Source organism: Haemaphysalis longicornis, unplaced genomic scaffold (genome assembly GCF_048455015.1).
Source record: "Haemaphysalis longicornis isolate Haplotype H1 unplaced genomic scaffold, Haemaphysalis longicornis Haplotype H1 scaffold_2, whole genome shotgun sequence".
Classification (NCBI taxonomy): domain Eukaryota; kingdom Metazoa; phylum Arthropoda; class Arachnida; order Ixodida; family Ixodidae; genus Haemaphysalis; species Haemaphysalis longicornis.
In genome coordinates, this window is record NW_027526295.1 from 18,497,205 (window position 1) to 18,523,678 (window position 26,474).

Genomic DNA, 26,474 nt, shown 5'->3' on the forward strand with positions numbered 1-26,474 from the left:
TTTAATGAAAGAAAATGAGCAGCTCAACTAGTGGAAAAGCTCTGGCAAGTTGATCTTTGTGTCCGTAGGTAGGAGGGGCAGAAAATTAAACACTTTCTAAAGGTACAGCAGACATGCCCGCAAAATTTCTTAAGGATACGTCGGACATACCCATCTTTCTCGCTAAAAATTCCGACCTCTCAGGAACCTAGCAAAACCACTTCAAGAAAGTGATATTTGGCATAAAGCAAGAAGTCAACGTGAAGATGAAAACAGTAAAATAATTTTCCAGGATTCTGAATATTTTTTGTGTAATTCGCTGTAAAATATTACGCCCCATGCATTTCTATGGGATAGCTTCCATGGCTCAGGAACCTAGTCGTGCAACGTGCGAGACTTGAAACTGCGCACAAAGCAAGTCCCCTCCTCCTCCCCAATATTAGATGCGCAAAAAATTTAACATTTCGCTAAATAACTACAGAAAAATCCCTGTTGAAAGGACTGCCATGAGCGGGAAAGCTGCACGCAAAATGTTTTAAAAGGTAGTTTGGAGCACTAGGTTGAACTCCGATGGATTCGAATATTTACAAGTTTTCCTTTAGTGTGTGCATGCCCATGGATAACGTTTCGTAATGGCTATACTTAATGCCCGCTTTACAATTCACGTAGTGAGAGAAGTAGGTCTTGATTTGGCCAAACCGATGTTGCTCACTGATGCTAAGGCTGACGTGGCCATCGCAAGAGTTACGTCCAGTCATCTGTTTTTATTAATAACAGTGGCTCAGGCTAGTCAGTGAACGGAAGCGGTTTGGCCAGTTGGGTAAAATCATGGCAGACAGCTCTTGCTTTGTATTGTGAAATGGACTTAGGGTAGCAGCTTGGAGTTCCACCCGGATTAAGCCAGAGTTTGATTAATATGATTATGATTAATGATTATGATTAATATGATTATGATATGATATGACAAATATGATTAATAATTAACAGGGACTCTGGCTAGTCAGTGAGGAGACGCGTTTAGGCAGTTTGAGTGAATATCAAGAAAAAGTGCTGTTTCTGCATGTTGTGAAGCGGGCATGGGGTAGCAGTTTGGAGTTCTGTTTGGACTGAGCTACAATTAGACCAATCATTTTTAGAGTTGAACCTCAATATAATGAATATTGATGTAGCAAATTATCGGCTATAATGAACTAAATACAAACTTTGGTTGGTCACGCATCATTTCCGTGCCGGAAAGTGAAACTGCAAGAGCTGCACGCGATATCGGCTGTAATGAAGAAAAAGCTCCCGACGCCCAAAACTGCAGAAGTAGAAAAGGCCCTTTTGTGCGTGGTCACTGCGGAAACCTTTATCCTGTTCGGTGCTATGAAAATCCACCGCACAAAGATGACATCCTTCTTCAAATAAATAATAATGCAGGCCTGTTCTGTCAAATGATATTTGCCCTGTTGTAATTTCACGTTCTCATGTTTGGGTCCATTTAGTTTGAAATGACACAAGGAGAGAGCTAAGGATGAACTCGTTTACAGTAAGTTCAAAGCCTAGAATAATGCGTTTTGGTGGGTAGAATTTTTCCACTAGCCAGATTACCAATTCGTTAGAGCCAAGTTTCACCTCTACCATTACAATGCCTATCGGGTACAGCAAACTAATTTACTGCCACGAAACTAATTCGTTATACTGAGGTTCAACTGTAATTCTTTATTCTTTATTCGGTGAGTACCCCGCTTTGCCAAAAAAGGGGTTACAGCAGGGGGGTTACAGACTGGAATAAAACAATTCTTCGTTCATACAGCACGCTTGCTTGTCTTGCAATCGGTTCCAATCTCTAATGGTCATCGCAAAAAAGGAATAGTAAAACGTGGTTGTTCTTGCACGATACTCTTTCACTTTGTGTCGGTGGTCATGTCGACTGGATATGTAACTGGGTACAATGAAATAGTTATGACGGTCAATTCCAGTCTGCCCATGAAAGACAGAAAAGAAAAATTTCAAACGCAGTTTTTTCCTGCGCGAAGAAAGCAATTCCCAACCCAATTCAGCTTTCGTAGCAGTGCTGCTGTCTCTCCGCTTGTACCGCCCTAAAACAAACCGCGCAGCTCTGTTCTGTATTTTTTCGAGCTTATCAATCAAGTTCGCCTGCATCGGGTCCCACACAGGGCATGCGTATTCCAAAATCGGTCTAATACATGTGAGGTAGGCTGTATTTTTTAATGTTTGGGGTGCCCATCTTAGGCTACTCTGAATAACGTTTAGAGCCCTTGCCGCTTTACCAACAACGTAATCAACATTGGCATTCCATGAGCAATCATGCGACAAAACAACGCCAAGATATTTGCATGTTGTTTCGGTAGTAACAGTATGTGTATTTATGGTGTACGCCGTTACTATTGGTTTCTTTTTTTTTGGAAACACGCATGTGAAACACTTTTTTGGGTTTAACGTCATTTGGGGTTTAACGTAATACAATACAAATCGTTCTGCAAAGAAGCACCATGATCTTCGTTCCGAACCTGTCGATATAAAACACAATCGTCGGCAAATAAACGTATGCGCGACGAAATACCCACAGAAATATCATTTACAAAAATAAGAAATTAGAGCGGCCCAAGGACAGAGCCTTTGGGCACGCCTGATGTAACGTTAACATAGGATGAACACTTCCCATTTAAAAGCACGCATTGACGCCTGTTCAACAAGTAATTGGTTATCCAGATGAGCACATTTTCGTCGAAATTTAGAGCCTGTAATTTAGCGAGGAGAAGAGAGTGCGACACGGTATCGAAGGCCTTTCGAAAATCTAAAAACACACAATCTGTTTGCACACCTTCATCAACGTTGGAAGCCAGCTCGTGAAAGAACTCTACAAGTTGCGTCGTACAAGAAAAAACTTTGCGAAATCCGTGCTGCTCATTTATCAATACATTACTAGCAGTAAGATGGGTCAATATGTGCTTGAATAAAATGTGTTGGAAAATTTTGCATGACACTGACGTCAATGAAATGGGTCAGTAATTTGTTACATCTTTTTTTGAACCACCCTTATGAACCGGAATAACATGAGAAATTTTCCAATCTTCGGGTAAAGTTCCCGTTGAAAGAGATTTTGAATAAATTATATAAAGCTAAAGAGAAATTGACGGTGCACATCACTTTAGAATACGAGGAGAGATGCCATCAGGACCAACTGCTTTGGATTCATCTTGGTTTTCTAGAAGAGAACATATGCCACGGACACTGAGTTATACCGGTGGCATCGGCGGAATCGTGCTTGGGTGCGGTTTGGGTGCGGTAAGCCCCGCCAATTCGTCTGTCTTATTCGTTACGCTTCTACAATTGATTAAACAGCGACGAAGTTGTGTCGGGCGTGTTTTTTTTCCGGTATGCGTAATTTTTTCGTAATGGAACGACTTCCTTGTTCTCGTCATCCCATACGTAAGTTTTTTAGATGCAGAGCATCTCAATCACTCGCCTTGTCCCTCCGGCGTCGTCGGCGTTGTCCGCCACTCCCCCATTCTCCTCGCCGCGCCAGCTGCGCTTTCCGCCGCTCACCCCCTCTCCTCTCCGATAGCGAACACATTCTCGCGAGGGGCATTGGATTGGATTCGATTGGATTGGCTTGGATTGGATTGGCTTGGATTAAAATGGATTGTGTTGGATTGTGTTGCGTCATAGCCGCGGCACGTTGCGTCATAGCCGCGGCAGACGCGCTGGGGCCGGCGCATGTGCAGTACTCTCTCTTCCGCGGTTTCCTCTCCTTCGGGCGCGCTGCGCATATAACCGGTGTGCCGTTCTCTGGCGAAGCAACATCCACGCTTGGCTCAAACACCTAGAGTCCACGCCGCTTTACAAGTACGCCAACGTCGTCATCGACTGGCACCGGCTTACGCAGTCCCCTCAACGTTATGCGCGCCATGAAACGCGGTCCCTTCGCCGCTCCGCCTATGCGTCGCATCTACACAGGGGTTCCCGCGAGGGGAGGTGGGAGTTTTTTTTAAGTGCAATGCACTTCTTAAGCGACCCTGAACCTGCGTCCACCGGCGATGTCCGCGCACGTGGAGATGATGATGATGTTTAGAGTTTAATGGCGCAAGGCCGACTAAGGGCAAAGAGCGCCAAACAAAAGTGATTACATGAAAGTGACATGGAAGTAAAAGAACACTTTAGTAAAAATAAACAAAGTAAAACACAACGTAATGAAGATGACTGGTGTAAAGGGCCAGGTTGTCAACATGCATGATAAGAAATGAGGTGTAAAAATTTTACGTCGGTGAGAAACTCGAAAACGCGTTTGATTGAAAACAGGGCTTCGCCTCCTAAGAAGTATGACGGGTGTGGTGGAATATGTCGTGTGTGTACTTGAGGGAAGTGTTTTCGTCGTGTAGTGTCGAGTGCCTGACATTGTATGAGGATGTGCATCACGGATAGGGCCTCTCCGCACCTGCTGCACAGAGGTCTTGGAGACCCAGTGAGAAGGTGCGAGTGTGTTGCATGAGTGTGCCCTATCCGTAATCTGGCCAAGGCGACTTCAGTGTATCTATTGCGTGTGTCGGTGGTGTATGGTCCCAAGTGTGGTTTTATTACGTGTAACTTGTTGTCTGTCTGTTCACTCCAGTGTGTTTGCCATGTTTTGCGAAGTTGTTGTCTGATGTGTGGTTTCACGTCAGTGTAGGGTAATGTGGTTATGTCTACTGTATTCGTGAGTGTAGCAGCAGCAGCCATTCGGTCCGCTGCTTCATTCCCGGCTATACCACAGTGGCCAGGGACCCAGCAAAGAACCAGTTCAAACTTGCGTACATGCACAGACATAATACCCTTGACGATCAGATTGACAACGTGATTTTTCGAAGGCTTTGTTGACGACAGTGCCCGCACAACACTGAGGGAATCTGTATAGATAATGGATTGTGGGATGTGGCTTTGAAGTATATGATTGACAACAAGAAGTACACCGTAAGCCTCTGCCGTAAATATACTAGTATGACTATTCAGAGTTTTGGTGACACTAAGGCCGGGCCCATGCGCCGCGCAGGACACAGAGGTGGAAGTCTTAGAGGCATCCGTATAAAATTCAGAGCACTCATACTTCTGCTGCAAATACAAGAAATGCTGCAGAATTGCACATGTGGGAGCTCGGTTTTTATCTACATGTGTAAATGATGTGTCGCATGAGACAGGGCGGAGATGTCATGGTGCTATGAGATCTGTTACAGAACTTTGGATGGTATCTAAAAAGGAGACAGCAAGCTCTGACGCTTCCTCTCTAACTCTGTAAGAGAAGGGTGCAGAGAAAGATGGTCGATTTAAAAGGAGTTCAGTCATGGAGGTATCATGAAAAACTGATTTAAAAGGATGGTGAGGCATGGATGAAATTTTAAAAGCATAAAGGAGGTCTGTGTATGCTCGCTGACGTTGTAGGTTCCATTTGTTGCACTCTACATACAGGCTTTCGACTGGACTAGTCCGAAAGGCACCACAGGACAAGCGGAGCTTTAGATGAAGCACAGGGTCCAGCATTCTGAGGGATGTTTTAGTGGCTGACCCATAGACAACGCTGCCATAGTCCAATCGTGAGCATATCAAGCTGGTAAAAACACGCAACAGAAGCTGTTTATCAGCACCAAAAGAGATGTGCGAGAGAACCTTCAGGATATTCATTGTTTTTAAGCATTTATGTTTTAGTTGTTTTATGTGTGGGATGAATGTGAGCTTTTCGTCAAAGATTATACCTAAAAACTTGTGTTCCTTTTTGACAGGAATCGAGACACCGTGGAGTTGAATGTCTGGATCCGGCCGGATGCCACGCCTCTTGGAAAACAAGACACAAGTGCACTTCCCTGGATTAAATTTAAAACCGTTGCTGTCTGCCCAACCAGCTAGCTTGTTAACACCAAGCTGGACTTGGCGCTCGCAGACAGACAGGTTACAAGACTTAAAGGATAATTGTACGTCGTCTACATAAATTGAGCAGGAAATCGACAGTGGCAATGCCTTCCTCAGGGAGTTTATTTTCACAATAAAAAGGGTGCAACTTAAAACTCCACCTTGTGGCACTCCATTTTCCTGCACATGCACCCGAGAGAGTGCAGTTCCAAGTCGCACGCGAAACGTCCTTTCGGACATGTAACTGGAAAGCGTGTTTATCATGTTACCCGACATGCCAAAGGACTTCAAGTCGCTAAGGATACCGTACCGCCAAGCAGTATCGTACGCCTTTTCAAGATCAAAGAAGACTGTCATACAGTACTGCTTGTGGAGGAAAGCATCTTTGATATAAGACTCTAATGCAACGAGGTGATCGTTGGTAGATCGCCCCGCCCTGAAGCCCGCCTGGCAGCTCTCGAGAAGGCCATTTTACTCTAAGAAGTACACAAGTCTCCTGTTTATCATCTTCTCGAAGAGCTTACACAGGCAGCTTGTCAGGGCAATGGGACGATAACTGGCGGGAGAGGAAGGGTCCTTCCCTTCCTTTAGGAAAGCCACTACTATGGCCTCCCTCCAAGAGCGTGGAATGTGCCCCGAAAGCCATATTTTATTGTATAGGTGTAAGAGTGGTTCAAGAGTGTCTGGGTGCAGGTGCTGTATTATGGTGTATGTAATCTTATCTGCGCCTGGAGCTGAAGGTTTGCACGAGCTCAGGGCAGCCCTCAACTCATAGAGAGTGAATTCAGAGTTGTAAGAAGTTTTTGATCTGTCTTTGTCGTGTAAGGGCTTTTTTTCTGCAGATGTTTTGTGTTTCATGAAAGTGTTCGTGTAGTGTGCTGAACTGGACATGTGTTCGAAGTGTTGTGCAAGTGTGTTAGCCTGGTCTTCAAGTGTGTCCCCTGTTGTGCTAACCAGGGGCAGGCTGTGTGTCTGTTGTCTTTTGAGCTTGCGTATACGTGTCCAGACTTTGTGTGTGTCTGTGTATGAATTAATGGATGTCAAGAACGTGTGCCAACTCTCTCGTTTCGCCTCACGGCGCACACGTTTTCCTAACGCCTTGGCCCGTTTGAACAAAATGAGGTTACCCGACGTGGGGTACAGACGAAGGATACCCCACGCCTTGTTCTGGGCCTCTCGCGCCCGCCTGCAGTCCTCATTCCACCACGGCCTCTGCTGGTTGCGCGGGGCACCAGAGGCGTCGGGAATGGACTTTTCGGCGGCGTCGAGGATGTGCGCCGTGAGGAGTTGGGTGGCTTCTTCAACGTGTAGGTGTCCTATGGATGTGTGGTGTAGTTTCGATGTCTCTGTAAATGTGTTCCAGTTAGCTCGTGCTTCATTGAACCTATTATGGGAAGAAGAACTGCTTGGGCCGTTACCTATATATGTTAGTGAAGTGGGGAAGTGGTCACTGCCATATGGGTCAGTGCCCACTCCCCACTCAAGACATGGAAAGAGAATTGCCGAACCAATAGCCAAGTCAAGATTTGAGTATGTATTGTGTCCTATGTTTATTGTTGAAGGCTTATTGAAGGTTTATTGTTGTATGTAGGCTGTTTATTGTTGAAAAGGCATGCTCCAGAAGATGTAAGGAATTTCTCTATCAGGCGACCTCGGGCATCCGTTCTGGAAGAGCCCCAAAGAGAGTTGTGAGCATTAAGGTCGCCTGTAAGTATGTATGGTTAGGGCAGCTGGTCAACCAGCGCCTCGAAGTCGGTGCTCGTAAGTGCAACATCAGGAGGAATGTATATGGAGCATACCGTTATCAATCTATTAAATATTATTGTGCGGACGGCTAGAGCCTCGAGGACGGTGTTCAAGGTGACAGGGTGGCATGCTAAGGATTTGCGGGTGATTATGGCAACACCGCCAGAAGAGTGTGTGCAGCCATCCCTGTCTTTCCTGTATACCATGTAACTATTCAAGAAATTTGTGTGTTTGGAATTCAGATGTGTTTCCTGGACACACATTATACTTGGCTGATTGGCATGCAGAATCTCATAATCGTCGTCAAGATTATTCAGAAGGCCTCTGCAGTTCCATTGAACTATGTTTTCTCTTCCCATTATTATGTGTTCAGAGCTACTGGAGTGTTACTGTTTATGTAGGGTCTTTCGGGGCTTGGACTCTTGGGAGGGGTTTTCTGACCTTTTCTACTGACCTGGACGTCGCAGCCCGTTCCTTCCGCTGCGATGAAAGCCGGAAGGGCTCGACGTCCATGTCGTCATCTGAAGGCAAGGGGGTGCCCAGCGGACTGGGCCCCCTTGGCGTGGTACCCTTTCGGGTGTTCTTTGCCTGCGCTGCCAGTGCCGAAGGCGTGGGGAGCACGACAGACGGCAAAGGCAGTGAGGTGGGGGAGGGGGTCCCTGCGACTGCCTCCGTCTCCATCTCCGTGCCCTTGCATGTGCTTTGGGCCGGTGGAGAGGAAGCAGTGGATGCAGCGGCATCCCCAACAGATGTTGTTGCTACCACAGCCGCTGCTGGGTGAGCGAGCGGTGCAGAGGCTGGTTGGGCTGCCTGGGGCAACCCTGGGGGGGCGGGGGCGCGACCAAGTCCGACTCGCGGTACTGGGTCCCCGCCGAAACCAGACGCCGCTCCGCCCCCCGGCGAGCCACGTCGGCGTACCTCCCCAGGGGGAAAGAGGCGAACCTCTTTCGCGCCTCTGGGAAGGTGATGTTCTCAGTTACCTTCACATTAATAATCGCCTTCTCCTGCTTAAACTTCTCGCACGTTCGAGAGTAGGCGGCATGGGGTCCCTGGCAGTTGGCGCAGGTGAGGGTTGACGATGGACAATTATCAGATGGATGATCATGCTGAGCGCATTTTGCGCAGGTCAGACGACCACGGCAGGAGTTGGTTCCGTGCCCGAACCGCTGGCACTTAAAGCAGCGGCGCGGGTTTGGAATGTAGGGCCGGACATTACAATGTACAAAACCTGCATTGAAGTACTCTGGGAGTGTGGACCGGTCAAAAGTAAGGATAATGTGCTTGGTCGAAACTACTTTGTCATCCCTCCTCATAGTTATGCGCCTCACAGCTGTCACGCCCTGATTTCTCAGGCCCAGCATCTGTCTCATTCATCAGGTCTACTTCAGAGATGACACCTTGAGTACTGTTCAGGCTCCGGTGGGGTGTCACCCTGATTTCAAGATTGATGATGATGGTTGGATGTTTATGGCGCAAGGCCAACTAGGGCAAAGAGCGCCAAAACAATAGTCATATATGAGGGGTGAAACCTTAAACACTACGAACAGTCAGAAAAAGCAAAAGTAAAATCACAAAACGACAATGAGCATGGCTGGTGTATAGGGCCAGGGAGTGATCACGCGTGGTATGAAATGAGGTCTAAAAATTGAACTTCTTCTAAATATTTAAAAACGCACTTGATAGAAAACATGGGATCATCAGAGAGGAAAAACGCTGGGTGTGGTGGGACGTGTAGTCTGTATAGCTGTGGGAAGTGTTTGCGTCGTGTTGTGTGAAGTGCCTTGCATGTGATTAGTATGTGCACCACGGATAGGGCATCTCCGCACCTGCTGCACTGGGGTCTAGAAGATCCCGTCAGCAGATACGAGTGCGTCGCATGGGTGTGCCCTATCCGCAGCCTACCCAAGGCGACTTCCGTGTGTCTGTTGCGTGAGTCAGCTGTGTACCGTCCCAAGTGTGGCTTTATTACGTGTAGTTTGTTGTCTGTCTGTTCGTCCCAGTGTGTTTGCCATGTTCTCCGCAGGTGTTGTCTTATGTGTGGCTTGAGGTCTGTGTAGGGTACGGTTGTTATGTCTACAGTGTTCTCAGTGCAGCAGCAGCAGCCCTCTCGTCTGCCAACTCATTCCCAGCGATCCCAGCGTGTCCTGGAACCCAGCAGAGGAGCAGCTGATGCTTCTTTGCATACACAGACATGATAGTATTAAATACAAGATTAACTATGTGGTTTTTGGGCGGTGTATGCGATGACAGAGCGCGAACAACACTCAAGGAATCTGTGTAGATGATAGACTTTGGAATTTGATTTTCAAGTATGTGCCGTACAATCAGCAAAATCCAATACGCCTCTGCTGAAAAAATTGTCGTGTGGACGCTCATGGTTCTGGCCGCACAGAAATTCGGACCATGAGCAGCGCAGGAGACCATAGTGGAGGTTTTAGACGCGTCACTGTAAAATTCTGCAAGTGGGTATTTAAACTGCAGAGACAGAAAGTGCTGCAGTATTGCAGCCTGCGGTACCCGATTTTTGTCAAGTTTCATGAAAGAAAGGTCGCACGACACAGGACGAACTTGCCTAGGCGGTAAACTGTTTGAAACGGATGACCTGTACTTATCCAAAAACAAAGCACTGAGATCCGAGGCTCGCTCTTTCACTCTAAGTGAAAAGGGCAGAGGAACGGATGGGCGATTTACAAGGAGCAGAGATGTGGATGTGTCGTTAAAGACAGGATAAAAAGGATGATTATTCAGCGATGAAATTTTAAAAGCATAAAGCAAGTCCATGTATGTTCGTTGGTTCTCAAGGCTCCACTTATTACACTCAACATAAAGACTCTCAGCAGGGCTAGTGCGAAAAGCACCCGACGAAAGACGAAGGCCCAGGTGTAGAACTGGGTCAAGAATTCGCAAGGCTGTCTTAGTCGCCGACCCATACACCACACTGCCATAGTCCAAACGAGACCCAACCAAAGCAGTATACAAGCGAAGCAAGAGTTCTTTGTCGGAACCATCGGATTGGTGGGAGAGAACCTTGCGTATATTCATTGTTTTGAGACATTTATTTTTAAGTTCCTTGATGTGGGGAATGAATGTGAGTTTGTGATCAAACACCACACCTAAGAACTTGTGCTCCTTGTTCACAGGAAGCGACATGCCATTAAGAGTAATGTCTGGGTCCGGATGGACCCCGCGCTTCCTGGAGAACACAACGCAGGAGCTTTTTGCAGGATTCAATTTAAACCCATTCTTGTCTGCCCAGCCGGCAAGCTTCTTGACGCCGAGCTGGACTTGACGTTCGCAGATGGACATATTACATGATTTAAAAGATATCTGTACGTCATCTACATACATGGAGTAAGAAATTGTAGGCGGCAGTGCCTTCCCAAGGGAGTTCATTTTTGCTATGAAGAGAGTGCAGCTTAGAACTCCGCCTTGCGGCACGCCATTTTCTTGCACGTGTACCTTTGACAGTGCAGAGCCAACTCTGACGCGAAAGGTTCTCTCCGACAAATAACTAGCAAGAGTGTTAAACATATTACCAGAAACACCGAATGACTTCAGGTCAGTAAGGATCCCATAACGCCAAGCGGTGTCATAGGCCTTTTCTAGGTCGAAAAACACAGTTAAACAGAACTGTTTATGAATGAAGGCATCCTTAATATATGACTCTAGTGCCACAAGTTGATCATTCGTGGATCGCCCCGCCCTGAAGCCTGCCTGGCAGCTCTCGAGAAGGCCGTTATACTCCAAAAAGTACACGAGCCTCCGGTTTATCATCTTCTCGAGAAGCTTACACAGGCAGCTGGTCAGGGCAATGGGTCGATAGCTAGCGGGAGAAGAAGGGTCCTTCCCTTCTTTCAAGAATGCTACAACTATGGCATCCCTCCAAGACTTTGGAATGTGCCCCGAAAGCCATATCTTGTTGAAAAGGTGAAGAAGTGTTACAAGAGTGTCTGTGTGTAAGTTCTGTATCATTGTATATGTAATGTTGTTTGGGTTTGGAGCTGAGGGTTTACACGTGCTCAGAGCACCCCTCAGCTCATGAAGCGTGAACTCGGAGTTATAAGAGGTGGCTGACCTGTCATTGTCATGTAAAGGTTTCTTTTCGGCCACGAGTTTGTGTTTCATGAAGGTGTTTGTGTAGTGTGCTGAACTAGAAACGTGTTGAAGGTGTTGTGCGAGTGTGTCAGCCTGGTCTTCGAGTGTGTCCCCTGTTGTACTGACCAGAGGCAGGCTGTGTGTTTGATGTCCCTTGAGTTTGCGTATTCGTGTCCATACTTTCCGTGTGTCTGTGTAGGAGTTAATTGATGTTATGAATGTACGCCAACTCTCTCGTTTTGCCTCACGGCGCACACGTTTTCCTAACGCCTTGGCCCGTTTGAACAAGAGGAGGTTACTCCACGTGGGGTACCGGCGAAGGATACCCCACGCCTTGTTCTGGGCCTCTCGCGCCCGCCTACAGTCCTCATTCCACCACGGCCTCCGCTGGTTGCGCGGGGCAACAGAGGCGTGGGGAATGGACTTTTCGGCGGCGTCGAGGATGTGCGCCGTGAGGAGTTGGGTAGCTTCTTCAACGCGTAGGTGTCCTATGGATGTGTGGTGTAGTTTGGATGTCTCTGTAAATGTGTTCCAGTTAGCTCGTGCTTCATTGAACCTATTATGGGAAGATGGACTGCTCGGGCCTTTACCTATATACGTTAATGAAGTGGGGAAATGGTCACTGCCATATGGGTCCGTGCCCACACCCCACTCGAGAAGAGGAAAGAGAACTGCGGAGCCAATAGCCAAGTCAAGACATGAGTATGTGTTGTGACCTATGTTATGGTATGTAGGCTGTTTATTGTTGAAAAGGCATGCTCCAGAGGATGTAAGAAACCTCTCTATCAGGCGACCTCGGGCATCCGTACGAGAAGAGCCCCAAAGAGAATTGTGAGCATTAAGGTCGCCTGTTAGAATGTATGGTTCGGGCAGCTGGTCAACCAGCGCCTCGAAGTCAGAACTCAAAAGTGTAACATCAGGAGGAATGTATATGGAGCATACCGTTATCAACCTATTAAATATTATTAAGCGTATTGCTACAGCCTCAAGGATAGTGTTCAAGGTGACAGGGTGGCATGCTAAGGATTTCCGGACGATTATGGCCACACCGCCAGAAGAGTGTGTGCAGCCATCCCTGTCTTTCCTGTATACCAGGTAACTATTCAAGAAATTTGATTGTTTAGAATTCAAATGTGTTTCCTGAACACACATTACACTTGGCTGATTGGTATGCAGAATCTCATACACGTCGTCAAGATTATTCAGAAGGCCTCTGCAGTTCCATTGAACAATATTTTCTCTTCCCATTATTTAGTGTGAGAGCTACTGGAGTGTGTATGTTTATGTGTCGTCTTTCGGGGCTGTGACTCTTGGATTGGGCTTTTTGGGCGGCCTATCTGTAGGCTTGGACGTCGGAGGCCGCTCCTTGCGCTGCGTTGCAGGCAAGAACGGCACGACGTCCATCTCGTCGTCCGATGTCCTGGGTGTGCCCGTGGAACCGGGCCCCCCGGACTTGGCCCCCCTTCGGGGGCCCTTCGTTTGACCCGCCACCGCCGGTGGTGTCGGAGGCACCAGAAGTGGCACGGGAGGTGCGGTGGCGGTGGGAGCCGGTGCGGGGCTCGTGGTGTCCATGGCACACTCCAACGCACTGGACGATGGGGAAGCACGGACGGGAGCGGCACCGGCTCCGACAGAAGAGGTTGCCACCACAACCGCTGCTGCCTGAGCAAGCGGCGTGGTGGCGGGTTGGGCTACCAGAGGCAACCCAGGGGGGGGGGGCGGGGGCGGGACCAAGTCCGACTCTCGGTACTGGGTCCCCGCCGAAACAAGACGCCGCTCCGCCCCCCGGCGAGCTGCGTCGGCGTACCTGCCCAGAGGGAAGGAGGCGAACCTCTTCCGTGCCTCTGGGAAGGAGATGTTTTCGTTGACTTTCAAGGCAATGATCTGTTTTTCTTCTTTGAACTTTCCACAGCTCCTAGAATAGGCAGCGTGTGGTCCCTGGCAGTTGGCACAGGTGAAGTTCTCGGATTTACAATTGTCAGTTTGATGATCATGTGCTGCACATTTTGCGCACGTCAATTTACCACGACAAGACGTTGTGCCGTGCCCAAACCGCTGACACTTGAAACAGCGGCGCGGGTTCGGCACGTAGGGTCGGATTGGACATCTCAAGAAGCCTGCGTTGACCGACTCAGGAAGGTTAGAGCGGTCAAGTGTCAAGATTATGTGCTTGGTTGGAATTATTTCATCATTTCGGCGTATGGTGATTCGCCTCACTGCTGTCACGCCCTGCTCTCGGAGGCCCTCGAGCAGGTCTGCTTCAGTCTCATTCATTAGATCCCGATCAGAGATCACGCCCTGGCAGCTATTGAGGCTGCGATGGGGCGTGATCTTGATGTCAACACCTACCATGCGCGTTTGCTTGAGGAGGTTAGAGGATTGTTGCTTGCTTTCTACTTCTATCAAAACTTCTCCCGTTGTGAGTTTCTTAGCCTTATACGACTTTCCGATAAGGCTTTCAAGAAACTTGGAGATTAGAAACACAGATTGGGAAGTGATGGGCTTTGTCTTGTCAACAGATTCCATGATCAGAAACCGCGAGAAATTATCAGGCTTTGGGGGAGAGATTGATTGCAAAGGAGGAAAAGAAACTTCGGTGCGGCCCCTTTTCGGGGGCCGATCACGTCTGGGGGGGGGGTTTAGAAAATGCCATATGATACATTGAAAAGCAGGGAGACGGGGGTACTTTCTCCTTTGACCTTACCCTGGTAGTCAAAGAGGTCCCGGAGCTCCCTGCCTGGTAGACAGGCAGGGAGCCCATCCGCCGGAGCTTGACCTGGGCTCCGACGGCCACCGTTCGTGGTTTCTAACCCTCCACCTATAAACACATCGCCACGGTTGGATCCAGCTTATGTTCGGGGGCTCGGGGTCCGCGGTATCGCCAGTACCGTCACCAAGATTGCTCAAGGTGCCCCGTGCGGGGTGATTTCAAGATTGGCTATGCGAGTTTGTTCAAGGAGGATCTTTGCATGCTGTTGGTTGTGTACTTCAACCAGGATTTCTCCAGTTCTTTGTTTTTTGGCCTTATATTTGTCACCAATGATGCCCTCCAGAAATTTCGATATTAGGAACACGGACTGTGATGCAAGAGGCTTTTCTTGGTCCCTGGATTCCAACACCAAAAAACGGGGGTAGTTATCGGGCTTTGGAAGACTGAGGTTTGGGAGTGGCGGAAATGAACCTTCGGTGCGGCCCCTTTTCAGGAGCCGATCATGTTTGGGGGGGGGGATTTACGATTTACCATATGGCATGTTAAAGAAGCAGGGGACGGGGGTACTTTCTTCTCAAACCTTACCCTGATAGCCTGAGAGGTCCCGGAGCTCCCTGCCTGGTAAACAGACAGGGAGCCCATCCGCCGGAGCTTGACCTGGGCTCCGACGGCCACCGTTTGAGGCTTCTACCCTTCACCTTTAAACACATCACCACGGTAGGTTACAGTTTATGTTGGGGGCTCGGGGTCCGCGGTGTCGCCGACACCGTCACCATGAATACTCAAGGTGCCCCGTGCGGGGCGCACGTGGAGATGGGCCCGCCCTGTGGCCGAGTGGTGTGGGGTGCTGGTAATGTCACCACAAGTATTTTGCAAGTCACGAGTTCGAATCCCCGCGGGTGCGTCCTTTTTTTTTTTTTGTAAGTTAACTTTTTCGTTTTCCGCCGATGTTTTCTATATTGAGTTCACCTTTTTTTGGGCCGCAACGTTCATGGCTCCACGAAATAGTTCACAAAACGCGCGCAGCCTGGCACTGGTGCGCTAGCGAGTTCTCGTTGGCGTGCTGTTGCCATAAGCACCGACTGCTTGCAGGCAGTGGGCACAGGCCAGAATGAAGAGACCCTTGGCCTGGTGCGAACACGTTTTTAAGTGCAATGCACTTAAGCGACCCTGAACCTGCGTCCACCGGCGATGTCGGCGCACGTGGAGATGGGCGCGCGCAGCCTGGCCGCTGACATAGCACATACCCACGTGGGGGATTGGCCAGGAATCTCCTCGTCTTCCTTGGCAACGGGGGGAGATGGGCGCGCGCTGCCTGGCCGCTTACATGGCACATACCCACGTGGGGGATTGGCCAAGAATCGGGCGTGAGAAGGGCTAATGCACCTGCTTAAAGGAGTACGGACACGAAATTTCAAAGCTGGGATCCGCTCTAGCAATCAAGTACAACGACAACACAAATAGGTGTCTGTGAATAAATGCATCTTTCTTTCTTTGTAGTTGTGTGTGTGTGTGTGATCTCTCTTTCGCGAACATTACCGAACCGCGCAAATTCAACTGGTGCATTCGCACTTTCACATTCTTCCCCTCCGGGAAATGCGGGGAATTTTTTCATCAAGGGAAAGCCTGTCAAAGTTCAGTCTTACTTTTGTGCTCTCACTTTTGTGAGCTTTACCATATTCCCACAGTCGCTTTTGCACTTCCCGAGTAGCTGGTGCAAAATCCTGATCAATGCTGAAATATGACCCCTTCAATTTTTTCGCATTGGTCAAAATTTCTTGCCTTTCTTTGTACGAAGCGAAATTTGCGATAATAAGTCGCTTTTTTTTATTTCGGTATACACCAATGCGATGTGCCCTTTGTAACGATGCCACCTCGATTCCAAGCTTGTCGCCAACGATTTTTTTAATCAATTCCTCAGATTCGTCCCATGTTTCTGTTTTATTGTCATCTACTCCATAAAACAAAAGGTTTTGTCTCCGACTTCTGTTTTCCAGGTCAACGTTCTTAGCCTGCAAATTCTTGAACTCTTTCTGCAGAATCGAAATGTCATCCTTATGCTCTGTAACTATTTTGCCTAAGTCTTTGACTTGCTTCTTAGTTGTTCCGAGGCTGTCCCTTATGTCCGCTATCATTCCTTCATGCTTTGTGATCCGGGATTCAATTGAAGCAAGCTTATTTAAGATTTCAGTCGGCCCTTTTTGCAGGCTTTGTAAGATATCCATTTCAACAGGGCCCGGGTTAAGTTCAACATCGCCAGAAAGCAACAAGAGTAAGAGCAAATAAAACACCCTTTGAGCAAACAGAAAATACATACTAGTTCGAGGCGCTCGCGCTCTTTTACGACAACGAGCATCAGCAAATGCCAAAGTGGGAGGAGCCGGCAACGCACACGATAGCAGAGATGCCCGAATGGGATAATGCAAACTGTAGTGACCAAGCAGAGACTGCTGCTCCAACAACAAGAACGTTTATTGAAGGGATAGCGCGGCTTAAATAGTTCAGCGCCGATGCTTATCGGCGCTCACAAAAAGAGAAGGAAAGGCGCATGCTCCCTTGCCCGTCCTGCACGTCACCGCACGACGTCACTTGGCACGATATCACATCGCCAGCTTGTCGCTTGTTCTGCACGTCCCCGCACGACGTCACTTGGCACGATATCACATCCCTCCCTCCTAATCATCTATGCCGTATCGGTGCACTGGACGACGCTGGCGAGAAGAACGCCTCAATACGGCAGTCGAGGCCGCAGGTGACCTCGCCCCCAGACTTGACGGGCCCGGAAGAGAAGCCCCGGCTTCCAGAGGGCCAGGCTGCGAACCGGGCGTTTCCGGAAAGGCAAACGAAGCTCTTGTCCCGCCTGTTGGAGTTGGTTCCCACGCCCTTCGCACGTGGTTCCGATGGCGTCGATGGATACTCCCGTCGGACGTCTGAACCTCGTACATGACGTGACCCCGACGCCGTGGCACACGAGCAGCTAACCACTTAGGACCTTGGCGAAAATTCCTTGCGTAGACAGAGTCACCACGCTGAAAACTTCGTTCTGGAGGCTGCCGGCTGCATTCCACGTCCATCGCATCGGGGTGAAGTTTTGACAGGCCCGAGCGCAGGTTCCTGCCCAGCATAAGCTCTGCTGGGGTCTTGCCTGACTCGGAGTGAGGCGTGGAATGTTGCTTGATCAAGAAACGAGACACTTTGCACGCTAGAGAGCCTTGACTCTGTTTTCTTAGTGCACATTTAAGGTCACGAACCATGCGTTCTGCTCTCCCATTACTTGCTGGGTGGTAGGGAGCAGTGTACATGTACTCAACGCCGCTCAACTTCAGAAAGGACTGCATGTCCCGGCTGGTAAACGCCGTGCCATTATCTGAAACAATCAAATCCGGCAGTCCGTATGTTGCAAACATTTTACGCAGCCGCTCGATTACGGCAGATGAGTGCATTGACGTCATTATTTCCACCTCAGCCCAGTTCGAGAAAGCATCAACAACCACTAGGAAAATGGCACCATCGACAGGACCCGCAAAATCGATATGCACTCGGCTCCATGCGCGCTCCGGTTTCGTCCAGAAATGCGTAGGCGCTTTCGGCTCACTTTGCCGGTTCTCCTGGCACGCCTTGCAGTGCCGCACAAATTCTTCGATCTGCGCATCCATCTTAGGCCACCAAACGTAGGACCTCGCGATAGCTTTCATTGCAGTCACTCCCGGGTGATTAGAATGCTTCAAGATGAGGACACGTTTTTTCAGCACCTCAGGAATTACCACGCGGTTTCCCCAGACCACACAATCCCGATGCACGGACAGTTCGTTCTGTCTTATCTCGTATGCGCCGTAGTCTTTCGATACCCCTTCTTTTGGCCAGCCGTCGACGATCCATTTCCGTACTTGCGATAGCCGACTGTCTTGCGACGTGCAGCAAGCAACTTCTGCGGCGGTGACTGGCGGGTACTCGGCGGCTTCGAAAAGCAATACGTCGCCTGGAGCTTCTGCCTCTAACCGAAATGCTGAAACCGGTAGCCTGCTCAAGCAATCCGCGTTCGCGTGATCCTGAGTTTTGCGGTAGTCAAGCTGGTATTCGTATGCCGACAGCATTAGGCTCCATCGTAGCATGCGTGGTGACAGAACATCTGGTATTTGTTTCTCGCGCCGAAATATTCCTAGCAGCGGTTTGTGGTCTGTGAGAATTGCAAATTTTCTGCCGGCTAGGTACTGATGAAAGTGACGCACTCCAAACACCACAGCTAATGCTTCTCGGTCTATTTGAGCATAATTCCGCTCAGCCTTCGTTAAAGTCCTTGATGCATAGGCAATGGGTTGCTCATTTCCCGTCTCGTCACAGTGAGCGAGCACAGCACCCACACCCACCGGAGTTGCATCACAGGACAGTATCAACGGAGCACTTCCGTTGAAATGCACCAGCAAGGACTGCGATGTTAGCAATTTTTTAGGCCTTCAAACGCCCGTTGGTGCTCTTCGCCCCACTTCCAGGTAGCATTGTCATCAAGCAAGCGGTAAAGCTTCTCGGCTATTTCGGATCTGCCCCGCAAAAAATTGTAAAAATTCACCATACCCAAGAATGCCTGGAGTTCCTTCTTGTTAGTTGGGGCCGGGGCTTTATGGATGGCCTCGACTTTCGCCTCGGAAGGGTAGATGCCACACTTATCAATGCGATGACCCAAGAACTCGAGGCTTTCCTGAAACAACTCGCATTTGTTTGCTTGCACTCTGAGTCCAGCCTTAGCTAGGCGACCGAATATCTCCGTGAGCATGCGTTCATGCTCCTCTGCCGTTTCGCTGACCACCAGGATGTCGTCCAGGTACACAGCTACTTTAGGTAGTCCAGCAAGGATAGTGTCCATTGCCCTTTGAAACAGTCCCGGTGCCACAGATACGCCGTACGGTAGCCGGCGAACTTTGTAGAGCCCTTGTACCGTGTTTATCGTGAGCAATTCGGCAGTTGTGTCGTCGACCACAAGCTGCTGGTACGCCTGTGCCAGATCAAGCTTCGAAAAGAACCGCCCCTTTCCTAGCTTAGCGAAGAGCTCCCTGCTGGTGGGTAGAGGATATACATTGCTCTTTACTGCTTGGTTAACTGTGGTTCGATAGTCTCCGCAGATCCTGAGCGAGCCATCCTTTTTGCGCACCACGACAATGGGTGTTGCCCATTCGGAGTATTGGGTTGGCTCCAATATTCCTAACTGCACAAGCCTATTCAGCTCGGTCACAACATCATCTTTCAGCGCAAACGGAATGTTTCGGCATTTCAGGAACCTTGGCAGGGCGCCGTCCTTCAGCTCGATGTGAATGGGCGGTAAAACAGCGCCAGGCAGAGACCCGCTGAACACCTGCGGAAATCGGGCAGCGAAAATTTCTCGGCTTCTGCCGATGGAATGAAGACCTATTACTTCTATCTCCAAAGGTCGAAACCAATCGCGGCCAAGCAAGGTGTTCCCGTCATTCTTGACAACCAGCAGCGGCAATTCGCAATTTCGACCCTTGAACCTCACTGGCACCACGGCTTTTCCCAAAATCTCGATACCCTCTTTTGTCCAGGTTACCAGCTGCGTGTCCGGCTCTTCCAGCTTTCCACGCTTTGACACCAGCAGTTTTTGAAACTCCCTCTGGCTGATAATAGATCGCGCTGCCCCAGAATCCACTTCCATTTTCACATTCTCTCCGCCAATCTCGACATCAACTACGTACTTCGAGACAGCGCTTGCTACTTGGCCGATGGTGAATAGACTATCGTACTCGGTTCCTGTGCCACCCATAGTCTGAGCCAGCTGATCCTGTGCTTGCGTCTTATTTGCTTTGCATGCTCTTTCTATGTGTCCTTTTCCGGAACACTTGAAGCACTTGGCATTTTTGAACCTGCACCGCACAGCTGCGTGGTTGCCCAAACACCGAAAACAACGCTGCTCACCCTGCTGACGCGCCCCCGCGACACGTTGGCTTCCGTGGTTTTCCGCGTTCGGCATTTTAGCTCGCGAGCCTACTTCCGCGGTCATTTCTAGCTGAGCTTCAGCTCCTCGTCTTCTTTCGCTTATAGCTTGGTGCTGCTTAGCTGTAGCCTCTGCCGTGACTGCGAGATCGTACGCTGCTTCGAAAGTCAGTTTTTTTTCCGCCAGTAGCCGTTGTTGCACGACTCCGTCGGCGATTCCGAAAACCAACCGGTCACGAAGCATTTCAGTAAGCGGAAACTTGTCCCCGCCGAACCCACAGTTTCCAGCTAACCTACGCAAGGCAGTGACGTAGTCGGCCACAGACTCGCCAAATTCCTGGTCCCGTTTCGAAAACACGTACCTCGAATACAGCTCGGACGGCTTCGGCTGAATGTGGTTCTGTACGGTGTCGTCATTGAGGACCTGGTATTCCACGTTCGGCGGTCGCAGGGGCTTGACGAGCGTCGATATCAGGGAGTACGTTTCCTGCCCGCAGCAACTCAGCAGCACCGCCCTCTTGTCCACGGCCTCCGACAGCTTGTTGACGGCACAGTACAGTTCGATGCGCTCGACGTATTCTTCCCATGTCGAATTTCCATGCACGTCCAACTCCGAAACGCGGCCACCCAACGCCATCACGCCTGTTACCGGCGGCCCGCACGGGCCAGACCGTGCCTCGTCGCCAATGTAGTGACCAAGCAGAGACTGCTGCTCCAACAACAAGAACGTTTATTGAAGCGATAGCGCGGCTTAAATAGTTCAGCGCCGATGCTTATCGGCGCTCACAAAAAGAGAAGGAAAGGCGCATGCTCGCTTGCCCGTCCTGCACGTCACCGCACGACGTCACTTGGCACGATATCACATCGCCAGCTTGTCGCTTGTTCTGCACGTTCCCGCACGACGTCACTTGGCACGATATCACACAAACCAACCTGCGTGAACAACAGGGAAATCAGCTGCATGTCCGCCAGCGTGCCGGCTCCAAATCCCACGAGGCCGAAGCGTTGCTCGTCTATATAGGGTTCACTGTGGTCACATGGGCGTCCATGTCAGTAGGTGATTGGTCAATGGCAATCACTGAAGTTCCACCACGCGCCGAGCTCGCCATCGAAGATAGCGGTCCCGGAATTCATGGCATGGTCCGACAAGGCGTGGGATGTGATTCTCGCCGAAGATAACAGCACCGCTGAAGCTTGGTTTTGGCCAGATTGCAGATCCGCGCTGCCGACAATTGCAGCGAACCAGAAGGCAAATCCAAAACCCACGAAAACCTGCGTGAACAACAGGGAAATCAGCTGCATGTCCGCCAGCGTGCCGGCTCCAACTCATTCCCATTATTAGTATTATATGCGACTGCGTCTCATTCACTCGCCTTGTCCATGCAGCGTCGGCGTCGTTGTCGTCCGCCCCTCCCCCATTCTCCTCGCCGGGCGAGCTGCGCTCTCCGCCGCTCATCCCCTCTCCTCTCCGATAGCGAACACTCTCGATTGATTGATTGTGGTGTTTAACGCGCCGACGCAACGTAGGCGATGAGGCGCGCCGTAGTGGAGGGCTCCGGATTAATTTTGACCACCTGGGGATCTTTAACGTGCGCCGAAATCTCGAACACACGGGCGTTTTTGCTTTTCGCCTCCATCAGAAAAGCGGCCGCCGCGGCCGGGAATCGAACCCGCGACCTCGTGCTCAGCAGCGCAACGCCTTAGCCACTGAGTAGCGAACACTCTCTCGCGAGGGGCATTGGATTGGATTCGATTGGGTTGGCTTGGCTTGGCTTGGCTTGGATTGAATTGGATTGGATTTGGATTGGATTAAAGTGGGTTGTGTTGGATTGTGTTGCGTCATAGCCGCGGTCGTTCCAGCACCGGCGTTCCGATTTCCATCGATGCGTTGCATGGAGCCTAACAATTCTGCTATCGCCCGCGCAACCGTAACAAGCACCGATCACTGTGATAACAGGAATTCTAGCACCACTGAAGACAAGGCTGCGAAGCGGCGTGAACGTGATGCTGAACGCAAACGATTGAAGCGAGCAGCCGATTCCGAACTTCGTAAACGTGTACCAAACGCAAACGGTTGAAGCGAGCAGCCGATGCTCGCTGTGACGTCGCATCTCCACAGGGTTCCCCTCGCTGGAAGGTAGGGTAATTTTTTGAATAATAATTAGCAGTGATTATGGCTTGTCAGTGCGCCGAAAGGGCTTGGCCGGTTAATTAAAAGCAAGAAAGACTGCTCCCATCATGAGTCGCGTTTCCCCTAGACAGAACTTTACTGACTGCTGGCGTTCTGTCTGGACATAACTGTATGGAAAGCATCGAACTGTACAAGATGATCACGTGGCATATATTAGGACAATTACTACCAGGCCGGTGTCTCAAGTGGCTTAAAGCTCCTGGATCAGCTCGCTAAGGTGGCAAACAATTAGTGGTTGATAATTGAAGAGGTCGAGAGCAGTCCAGTGCGTCAACATAAATTTCAAAAATTTTTCCGGTACGTCCGACGTATCGCTAAGAAATTTTGCGGGTACGTCCGCAAAATTAGATTGATACAGCAAAAATTCAAAGCAGTGATAATAGAGGACGCTAATCGGTACAAACAGCATTCAGTGCTGCGCTCATGCGTATATTTGCGGTTCAGCCCGTCGGTATAGTTTTGAGAGGAGAGGGGAAGGGCGCTTATATAGCGTCCCATCCTGCTGAGCTATCAAAAAGTCTGTTTTTACGCAATGATCTACAGTTATAATACTGTCCTGTAATGGGAAATATACAGGTTGTTGCATTATACCCCTATCAAAAATTCCAATAGAAATTTGTATTGGTCCAATAGAAATAATGTATTGGTCCTACGTCAGGCTATTGGTTCTATTTGAGTATCTATAGGACCAATACAAAATCTATTGGTTCGATAGAGTGACATGTATTGGTCCAATAGACCAATTCGTATTAGATCTATTGGTCCCAATGGGACCAATAGCTATTGGGATCAAAAGCTATTGGGATAGTGGGACCAATAGCTATTGGTTGTATCAGCCTAATAGACCAATAGGGGATATCTATTGGTCAAATACATTGTCCAGTGCTATTGGTTTACAGGCACTAATAAAACAGTAGAGCTGATAGTTTTTTTTAGGCGGTGTGCTGCTAAGCCCAAGGACGGGGGTGCGATCCCGGCCGCAGCGGTTGTTTTCCACATCGAGGCGAAAGGTAAAACCGCCCGTGTGTCGATCTCGCAGTGCGGCGCTCAGTACACACCACCGGTGGTCAAAATTAATCTGCAGCCCTGCAAACAATGTTTCTGCCCGAAGACATTCGATTCACGCTAGCTGCAAGCATTTTGCATTTAGCTACACGCCTCAAAAATAATGTCCCTGTAGCGCTTAAAAATTTCCTGGTAGCAATGAGTTGCAGCCGCGGCACATGGTGTTTGCCCGCAATGCTTAATTTAGACAAGCAAAAAACACCGCGCGTGTGATTCTGTGCCTACTGTAGTTATAGATTTTTTCGCGAGCGTCAGCGCTCGCCTTCATAACCATCGCCTCTAATTTTTCCGATCTCGCTGTCGCTGTGCCGCGGAGCGGCCATATTTGTTTTGGGTGCCGATTCAACGGCCGATTCTTATGATAAGTATCGTACTTCATATATGTTTGCAGAAAGTAAAGCCTACAAAATCAAAATTAACACCAAAATAGTGAACCCCACATTATAAACTTGCATAATAATTTTAAGGTGAAACACATTAATTAAAAACTGCTAAATAATGCTCCTCTGACAATATGAACCTGGCGGAGGTTTCGTATGCAAGACAAAGCAAAATGGCATCTTCCATGTCCGGCGTTTCCGCACAATCCCCGGCGCGGGCGTTCATCTCAGCGGCTAGCCACCGTGTTTGTGAATTTTAGTGCCATACATTGTATTTGTTAGTTTTAATGTTACGAGGACATCATCTGTGGAGCACTAGAACGTAAAGACACCTTCGACGTCACTCGTATTCAAGGATTCTTGTCTTCACTCACGACAAGGTGACGAACGTGCACGCAATACGCAGCTCGGATTTTTGCATTTGAAGGTATGTATACATTTCTTTTCACCGTGAAGCTGTAGAAGCTTTTTATTTTCTGATAAATTTATAAATTAAAAATAGCAGAGCAGGTCGACAAGCGGCGCTTTCATTTTTGAAAAAGCCACTATCGATACAACCACGTGTGAACTGAGTACAAATGCATGTAGGACTTTGTGTTCCGATTAACGAAATGAAGTGCCGCGGGTAATGTTTCATCCAGATGGAATCGAAACGGAATGTCTAACTTTAGAAGCGTTGCGACCACATTGGCGTATTCACGCACCGTATTTCGTTGGGGTTGAGCGGCGTGCTGCCGTAGAGGGGTATGTTTCGCCTGGACGAAATGCTAGACACACTTATAAAAATGTGCAGTTATTGCAGAAGTTCCTAATTATTGCCATACTGTTTTTGCAGGTCTTGCAGCTCTGACTCGAGGAATATATGCACCGGAAATTCGACAGCCTGTTGTGCAATAAAACTGCAGTCAACCAGCACTTAGGGCTTTGTGGTATTTGAAGGGTAGTGGGACCACGTTGTGTTTAGAAACTTGCTGAAGCAAGTGTAGCATGGCCAAATGAATGCAGTGAACTAAAGGCCTTGGCATGCATTTGGCCATATTTCAATTGGTGCTCCAGTGGGGCCATGATACCAATGCACCTATAGGTACCAATAGACCTATAGGACTAGACCAATACACCAATAGGTACCAATACACCAATAGGTACCAATACACCAATAGACTGATACACCAATAGCTATTGGTGTCAATAACCCAATAGGCTATTGGTTTTGTCTATTGGTAATTTTTGCTAGGGACAGTGTATATGTTGTAACACAGTGCACCCTGCAACATACATGAAAGGGTTGCACCACACTGAAAAAAAAGCTTTGAGTAAAACCACTCCCATTATCTTACAAATTTTGCACTAATGTCACATTTCATTAATATATGCTGTTGGGCTAGATGATGCATATCGCCTGATAAAAACACGACAAAAAAAAAATAACATTTGAGATCACAACAACCACGAAGCGATCACATTTCAGATTAGTTAAGAAACAGGCCAGGCAACAGTACCACTTGGTTACTTCTTGGCGCCGAAAAGGCACTTTTGAAAGTGCAACGAGGATGATGAAGGCCAGACATCAGTATGCTCGAAACGTTCGAAAGTGGCCATTTTAAAGGGACACTGAAGTGAATTTGTCAAGCTCCCGTTTTTGTTTGCACTGCGTAGACAGGCTCAAATTAGCACACTTTTCATCGTTTATCCGGTTGACAAATCGGTAATCATTTTACAAAGCGCGAAAGAAGAAAAACTGCCATGCGCGGTTTGCGGCGGCCGCACCAACTAAGCGGTGACGTTGGGAGGAGGGGGCACCGAGATTGGACGATGCCCAAGGTTAGCAATCAAACAAGTTTCGGTTTCGGTTATGTAAAACAACATGTTTGACATCCGATGGCGTCGTTGGATGGGCATTCTCAATATCCCAGTAATCGTAGTACCGCGCTTCTGCCATGTTGGCGGCTGTAAAATACATAAGATAAGCCTCCCAGGACGGCTTGGAATCGTAGCATTCACTAGCTGAGGCCTACGCAGTGCATGAACGCCCTCCGCGTCCCCGCAGACGCTCAAATACATGCGCTTTTCCCCCATATTTGGAGCTTTCATCACTAATGCCTGTACCGTAAAAAGCGTGTTCGCACCAGGCCACGGGTCTGTTGATTCTGGCCTGTGCCCGCTGCCCGCAAGCAGTCCGTGCTTATGGCAACAGCACGCCAACGATAACTCGCTAGCGCGCCAGTGCCAGCCTGCGCGAGTTCTGTGGACTAGTTCGTGGAGCAATGAACGTTTCGGCCCAAAAAAAGATGAACTCAGTATAGAAAATATCGTTGAAAAACGAAAAAGTTAACTTATAAAAAAAAAAAAACGCAGGTACCCGTGAAGATTCCAACTTGCGACTTGCAAAACACTTGCGATGACATACCTAGTACTCTAGACCACTAGGCCACGCGCGGATTTTTTTTTTTTTTTTTTTTTTTTTGCGGAGGCTACCGGACGG